This window comes from Cucumis sativus, chromosome 7, assembly GCF_000004075.3.
Source record: "Cucumis sativus cultivar 9930 chromosome 7, Cucumber_9930_V3, whole genome shotgun sequence".
Classification (NCBI taxonomy): domain Eukaryota; kingdom Viridiplantae; phylum Streptophyta; class Magnoliopsida; order Cucurbitales; family Cucurbitaceae; genus Cucumis; species Cucumis sativus.
In genome coordinates this window covers 8009088-8017439 of record NC_026661.2, presented here as the reverse complement: position 1 = coordinate 8017439, position 8352 = coordinate 8009088, and the positions used below count along the sequence as shown (strand labels likewise).

Sequence of the window (8352 nt, the reverse complement as noted above, 5' to 3'; positions counted from 1 at the left end):
AATAAGAATTTCTTAGAAATAAGCTACTTTCTCTCCTTCAACTACTGATCAATTAGAACCTCGCGTCTGCACGCACCTTGTTTTTAGGACTTTAGGAAATGGAAGAATGTCAAATCGAATAATTTGACTTTATGTACACTAAGACAAGTGAATGGGTGTCTGTCTTTTAGCTTTTCTTGATATACATGAATATAGGACAACCATAGAGTATATGAGATTAGGGGAAGATTCTTGAGACCTCAACCTTTGCCGCGACTGTCAATATTCTTTGAACCTCTTTTCCTTGCCTTTGTCTCGTTAGTTTGGGAATCAGGAAGAAGCTAAGCAAGGCATGAAGAAATTATTAACCATTCTAGACGTCATTCAGGTTGGATGCCAAATACGAGAAAACCTTTCTGAAGAGTATGAATGTGAAATTCTCATAAGCAATGAGATAGCCACTAGCTTAACCACCATGAGCCACACCCCATGGGCCGATCGTACCCCTTCAGTTCTTTTTCAACCTCAAAAAATTGAGTGAAGCATCAAAATGAAATTCTTTCACTTCGTTTTCATCTATTTTCTAGAGAGCTTTACAAATAAGGTCTTCAACGCAGAACCTAATTACAAACTGGTACAATTGTCTTTCTGTAAGAAGGTATCATGTCCATTTATCACAAGAGATCGACTTAGAAGTTCAAATGCACTTAAATAATGAGAAGGATCATTATGGGTAGTGCCAAGAGGCGCAATTCAATATGCGTGAGAAGCGCATTTAAGAAAAAAGGTTTGAGGAGGAGGGGAGATCCAGATACTCGTTGGAGACTCCAACCAGCACGATTAGTTGTCTTCCTGCTCTCAAAAGTCTACCTGGAAATAAAAGGAAGTTTCAGAAACTTTAGGATGAAAGGCATAGGAAGGCGTAGGAGCGAGGGAGTCAAAACCTTGCATTTCTGAATTTGAGCTAATACCTACGGTATTTCGACCATTATTTCTCCTTTTAAGCCACTTATCTAATAACCTCACGAATGAAAGAGTGATCCATCCTTAGCAAGAAGAGCTGAAACTGGGAATGAATAAAAGGAAATAAGAAGGAATGAGGCTTCCTGCTCCAAAAGAAGACGGTAAAGCTTTTGGTCTCGCCTTTTCTCCTCTGCCTTTCTTTTGCACTCCTTTCAAAGTCACTGATTATTATACATAATCAATTCTATTTCCCTTTCATGGGATAGATGATGGAATTTCCGCAAATTCGATTAGGATGAAGAAGCCCACGTAGCAGTTGTGAGTTTTTCACGGACTGACTCGTACATTATCGTTCTCAGCACCTCAATAGAGGGTTCCACTTCTTATGGAAAAAGTTCAAGACCTAGGCTTGATCTTTGTAAATGAGAATATATAGAAAGATAAAAATCTAAGATAGAAGAGTTGGGCACAAAAAAATATATAGAAGATTTTCGCTTGATTTTAGGCAATATCCCAAAAATACCCTATCTTATGGAGCCTTTGTTTTTGTTCAATGGATAAACAAGTCTAGAGGATGAGTAGGAGGTACGAAGAATATTGCAAAGATTTTTGGTTCATTTTGCAAAGGAAGAATATTGACAAAGATCATTGATAAGAAACTTTCTAGAATTCTTTTCTCATATGGACCCCGTCCAGAGGACTTGTTTATCCATTAAAAGAGTCATGTTCCTTTAAAAAGAAGTTTCTGATGTAGGCTTTTTATTTGACGTTAGGAGTTATTCCAATAATATCCATCCAGATTCCACTAAAGTTGCATACGTTAGGAGTATTAAAACTGGCTATCCATTAGGGAATTTGAGAGTTATTTCACTAAAGTCCTAATCCTTTATAAAACAATTTTTCACGACAAAAAAAAAGTGAAAGATAAAAAAAAAAAAATCAGAACTATGTTGTATTTACAAAATATACAAGTTATTTGGTTATACATTACAATTTCTTTAATTATTTTTGGATTCAATATTTTTGGAGTTTGATTCAGTAAAAAGTTGGACAGTGTATAAAATTTCGTAAAAGAAACTTTTTTTTATATTTATTATTATTATTAATATTTTAAAGAAACTAAATACACTATAAGAAATAATATTTATACAAACTCAGAACCACATATATGCATAATGCATATTACAACTCAGAGCAATTTTATTAGTCATAAAAAAAAAAAAACAATGAAGGCATTCTTGTTGTATTATATAATACAATAATACTCATACTCAAAAGTCAAAACATTCATGTGCTTGACTTCACAATTGACAATTGCCTTCCTATTATTTTCCTACATGCCTTAAGGTCTTTCTCTAAAATTACAAACTACTGACATATTACACCAGAACAACTTAAGCCAACAATGAAGGTTAGATTAATAGATATTGTAATGGAAGTCACTAAGTAGTAATAACATGTTACAACACAAAGGTAAAGCCAAAGATTAATGTTAGTGTTACAGGAAAATTCAGTTAGCTCAACCTCTATATGGAAAAGCCTAAGAAAGCTTAAAAAGCTTAAAGGTCGAGCTATAGTCAGAGAACTCAGAAAGCTACAGAGGATAGCAGAAGAAGATGGACCACTGCACAACTAAAAAATTTGGGAAGAATTTTGTAACAGCCTGTATTTTTTAATATACCTATATAACAAAAACATGGAAAACTTAAGAAATATGAACTTTTACAACTTACACAATTCAACGGAAGCAATTTATTACAAACAATTGTTATGTCAAACTATTCACTACCCTTTATTGAACCTTCTACCTCAAAAGGGAGAATACAAGTCAATTAACGCTAACCTAAACACAATTTAACTAACAAAATTTCTCTGATGCTCTACCAAGATGTCACCAAGCTCTTAAGAAAAAACAATTCAACTGCCAGAGTCATGTCTGATCATGAAGGCTTTAATACTGTTTTCACTCATGAAATGCACTGTTATGAGACAGCATAGTATTCCTCAAGACCGATGAATGAAAAAGGACAACAAAATCTTTCATTTAAACTTCTTTATTGGCCAATGCAATATTGCTACTTTTACCTCTGGAAGAAGCTAATATGACATCTGGTCTAGGTTTCCTTATAACTTTGTTCATAAGGTGAAGGTACCGATGCCTCATCCCCATCAAAGGGTGCTTCTCTACCAAAAAAATCTTTCTTATAAGCCTCCCGAAGAACTACAGTTTGTGTTCTAATCTTGTTTGAGACATAAAATATACCTGGGTGATGAACTATGGCTTTCTTAAACCTATAACCAAACCCCAAATAGTCTCCCAAGCAGAAGATGTTCTCCTTTTCGGTTTTCTTCGAGATCGTAAGATAAAGCAACTCATGGAGAACAGCCACAACCCATTTCTCAGCTTGGTCCGTATTTGGTGCTAGATGGAATGCATTTTCATAGGGCGAAATGTAAGGCAAATCCTGCCACTCCTCCACCCAATTCATCACTTTCTTTTGCAAATCAAAACCCCTCGGGAAACTCATTGGAAATGGAATATGATTTATTTTCCTTCTCCCAAAATTTCCTTCCAGAGATTCCCTTTTCTTCAATTCAGAGACTGCAAGGTCTTTCCTCCAAGAAAGTAGCTCTAATGCAAGAGTTTGTTCACCTGTTAAACAGTCTCTCACACTACAAACTTGAAAATATTCAGGATAACCAGCAAGAAGGGTTGGAATGAACCTATAGGGTAAACCCAAATCCCATTGCAACCTCTCAATAACATATAGGGGAAATTTTCCAACCCCTATGAGCATCAATAGTTTTGCTAACCTCTTCACAACATCATCTCTATGCAGTCGAGAGTTATGAATGGTTGATTCTTCCTTGTGGAGAAGTAAAGCTTGTGAGGTGATTTTGACATGAGGATGGAGACCAAGACTAGGCTGGAATTGGATGAAAACATAAGGGTATAACTCGAAGAACTTGGAGATGGTGGTAGTGGGAACTTTGAGGTTCTGATTAAGCAAAAAGACAAGAAGAAAGTGGAACAGATGTTAAAGGACTCGAAATTATTATATTCTTAAGGGAAATTACTTGTTTGAGGTTTTTCTCTCTTTGAACTGCAAAATCAAGGTATGGATCTCTAACCCATTTGACCTTTGCATCAATGAAAGCACAAATCTGGGTGAAACGATGAGGGATTATAGTAATTTGTAGAATCATAAGCAAGAAAGGTTAGAAAACATTGTCTAGATTGGGAAATAGAAATGGCTGACAATGGGAATCGAGAAGGCTAAACTGACCAAATTAGACAAGAGTTTGTAAAGATCAAATAATCAAAGGAAACGAAAATTCAACTTAGACTCTGCTTGGTGGCTGCTTCAGAATAGAGTCACCCTAACTACCCTTTAAAACTATCACCTGATTTTCCATCTGAAAACACTTTGAAATCAAAGATTAGTACAAAAATACTCAATAAGCAATTCTCATATCAAGCTTTGAAATTCACAGAACTTTCTGTCAAAATTTTTCTAGAAAGAATACTTTCAAAATCAAAATATTGCAAGCAAATAAGTTTTAAAACCTAAATGCTTCAAGCTGAAACTCCTATAATGAATGGTATTTTCATACTTTTTATAACACTAATATTTCAATACTTTCAAATGAAAATTCTTCAATCGGTAAAAAGAACTTTCGATCAACAAATACATCCATACAAACAAAACTTTCAATCATTCAGTTCAAATACAAAGTAGGAAAAATGCATAGTTCATGTAGCCCAGCAGGTATGGCTACCCCTTGGTAAGATCAACAGTTCATTCAATCCGAGATGTCAATTAACAATCGACCACATATGAATCGCCATTTAAAGCATGCAAACAATTTTGAAACTAATTACCTCGATCGACAATCATCCTTGAAAATTCACTTCCTTGGACAAAGATTAACACCTATTGAACTTCCACGAGTGACACTTATCCCTAAGCCAAAAACGCCGCCGCAGCCGGAAACACACACCCAGTCATTGAAAACGTGATCTAGAACTTGTTGTTCGTTCACGCTGGAGTCTCGAACGAAGAAGAAACAATGCTCCTGAAGCCGTACAGAGTGAACGTAGACCGTCGTCGACTACAGAGCTGGGCGTTCGGTGGGTGTGGCCGCTGGAGTGTCGCCGGAGAAGAGGGTCGGCGGCTATTTGATAGAGAAAGGAAGACGACTGATGAGGCTAGTGTCACGTGGTTAAAGTCTGAAGCTAACCATACGTGCGGCACTTGGCTAACTACAATGCCCACGTAGCCAAGTAAGCCTTTTCGGGAAGGGGTAGTGCGCCAAGCACTACACCAACGTGTTGCAGCGAAATTAATTGGGTTGGTTGCAAGACACGAGAGAGGTTGGAAGGATAAGGGAGTTTGGATGGATACGTCTTGGGAATGATACACTGCATTCCAAGAATAGATTAATACACATTTGGGTACAAATATGTTGTCTCTTGCCATGGGGGCCATGGGCAAGGAGACTTGGTATGGCAAGGTGACCTTGCTTGGCTAACACATGCAAAGTTGCAAGGTTGCAAGGCTTGGTACAAATGAGGCCCTCCCTAAGTATTTATAGACCTTCCCCACCGACCTTGGGCCTTAGAAGGTCGGCCAAGGGAGTTTCTAGATGATACAAGATCATTTAGTACATTACAAGGAAGCCTAGAACATTCTAGAGAGGATTAGACCTTTTATGACACTTCTTAACCGTCATAATAGCCTTCTAAAGTGTTCCAGCACGTTTCAGAATCATCCAGCACATTCTGAGGCCTTCTCGGGAGCTTCTCGCGCATTCCAGCACGTTCCAGCACTGTCTAGGGCGTTCTAGAGGCTTCTGAGGCTGTCTAGGTCGAGCATGGGCGAGGCAGCACGCACATGGGCGTGTCTAGGTCCTTCTTGAAGCTTCTGGGAGGTTCTCGGAGTATCTGGAACTGGGGCAGACACGGGGCGAGCGCACTAGGGGGCCGCGCGCGCCTGTCGCTGGTGTAGGCTGCGCGCAATGTTAGCATCGGCGAGCGTGCGCGGACGTCGTGCGCGCCATACCTGGGCGAGCATGGGCGGCCGACTGGAGCCCCGCCGCGGTTGCTTGGCTTGCCGCCTGGCCATACGCATGGGCCCGTGCGCATGGGCCCGATGGTGGGTGCTGGTGTCGGGTGTCACGGACATATTTTTCCAAAGTGTGTTTACCTTTGGTTATATGCTCCGATTATCCCCAGTTTATCTCATCTTTAGTTTCCATGACTAGTTTAGGTGTTTGCTTTTCATTCTAGATCATAAATCTTGGGTGTGACGTTTCGCATTTTCATATGCAAGCCTGCCAGAGCTGAAAATGTTCAAAATGTATTATAGGGGAGACATACCAGTTGAATCCCCGCTCGAGCATTAGTTGTACTCTTTGGAAGCAACCATTTTTCCTTGCAATTGACGGTCTTTAATGCTTATCGTAACGTCTATTTCAATTTATTTTTTTCTTTCCCGCGTTTTATAAATAAAATTTCCCTAAAACGCAAAGGAAGGTTACGACATACGTCGACGTTACCTACAACTCTTGGATTTTTATCGACTTGCTTGTTCGTTGAGTTAGAACAAGTGTCGCACAATCGTCCTTCTCGAGGTTGAAACGCTACGATTGTGACAAGTGGTATCAGAGCCAAATTGGCTGACAGTTTAGACAGAGAGATGTTGACGGTAAAACGAACGGGCAAGACCCATGAAGAACGGTTGGTGGTGATCGAAGAGCAAATGCTCCACCTAAAGAAAGTTTCTGATTCCATCCGATTTCTGGAAGAACGACTTGAGAAAGTTGCCAAGAGAGTCGATGTTGTTGATGCGGTGTCTGGTCGCCTGGACGGATTACCCATACATGATTTGTTGGCTAGAGTTGACACGTTAGAGTCACAAATCAGGAAAATTGAAAATGTTCCCTACGAGCGTGGGAACAGTTCATCGGGCTAGATAACTCTCAGAAGGATATAATGGAGATGATAAATGGTATGACAGAGGACTTTCGAGCCACCCTGGATGTCGTTAGAAATGAAATCGTAGAGGTGAACACGAAGGTGAACCTTACGATGCGAGCGTTGGCCAATCAAGCTCCGGCTGGAGGAGCGATTACAATTGGCAAGATAAAGATCCCAGAACCCAAGCCCTTCTGTGGGCCAAGGGATGCAAAGGCATTGGAAAACTTTATCTTCGATATTGAGCGGTATTTTAAAGCCACAAACACCGTGGCGGAGGAAGCCAAAGTGACATTGGCGACCATGCATCTATCTGAGGATGCAAAGTTATGGTGGAGGTCCCGATATATTGACATTCAAGAAGGGCGTTGCGTAATAGACACTTGGGACAGTTTGAAGAGAGAACTTCGCTCACAGTTTTTCCCCGAGAATGTCGACATTCTGGCTCGATGGAAACTATGGGAATTAAAGCACACTGGAACCATTCGGAAATATGTGAAGCAATTTGCGGGGCTGATGTTAGACATATCTGATATGACCGAGAAGGACAAAATCTTCAGTTTTGTTGAAGGGTTAAAATCATGGGCAAGGACTGAGTTATACGAACAGAGAGTTCAAGACCTTGTGTCAGCCTATGCAACAGCTGAGCGTTTGTTTGATCTGTCTAGTGACGCTCAAGAGACGAGACGTCAATAAAGCTCTTCACCTGGGAGAGATCAAAACAGCCGACCAAATTCTTTCGAAGCTGTCAGTGGAAGTAGAAGTCCCGGTAGAGACCGCAAGCCTTTCCAGTCAAATACGGGGAACATGGGGCAAAGGCCCAATAGTCAGAGGACATCTCACACTCCTATCAGTTGCTACATTTGTAACGGACTACATCGGGCAAGGGAATGCCTACATAAAGCTGTCTTCTATGCCTTTCGGGCCTCTTTAGCTGCAGACTCAGATGACACGTCGAGTCAACCAGAGAAGGAAGTTGGGCAAGTAGAAGGAGTTCAGAATGTTAGAGTGGGAGCCATAAGACTCTTGTCGTCCCTTCAGAAGAAACCGAGAGAGACAAGTGGTCGTACTAAAAGGGGCCTAATATATGTTGACACTTGGATCAACCGAAAGCATGCAAAGGCACTATGGTTGACTCCAGTGCCACTCATAATTTTATAACAGTGGTCGAAGCCAGACGACTAAACCTTCATTGGAAGAAGGGTACGGGAAAAATGAAGGTCGTAAATTCTAGAGCTCTACCTGTCGTTGGGATAGTGAAACGGACAACGATACAGTTGGAAGGATTGAGCGGTTTCGTTGATTTTGTGGTTGTAGGCATGGATGACTTTGACGTAGTCCTCGAAATGGAATTCCTTCTCGAACATCAAGTGATCATAATGCCTGCAGCCAAATGTCTGATGATCACGGGGTCTACCCCCACCGTTGTGCAG

The 8352-nt window shown here is 40.3% G+C and overlaps 1 pseudogene; it reads right to left on the bottom strand.

The window, feature by feature from the left end:
• Window positions 1-2642: 2642 nt before the first annotated feature.
• Window positions 2643-5766, bottom strand: LOC116404951 (annotated as a pseudogene).
• Window positions 5767-8352: the final 2586 nt, after the last annotated feature.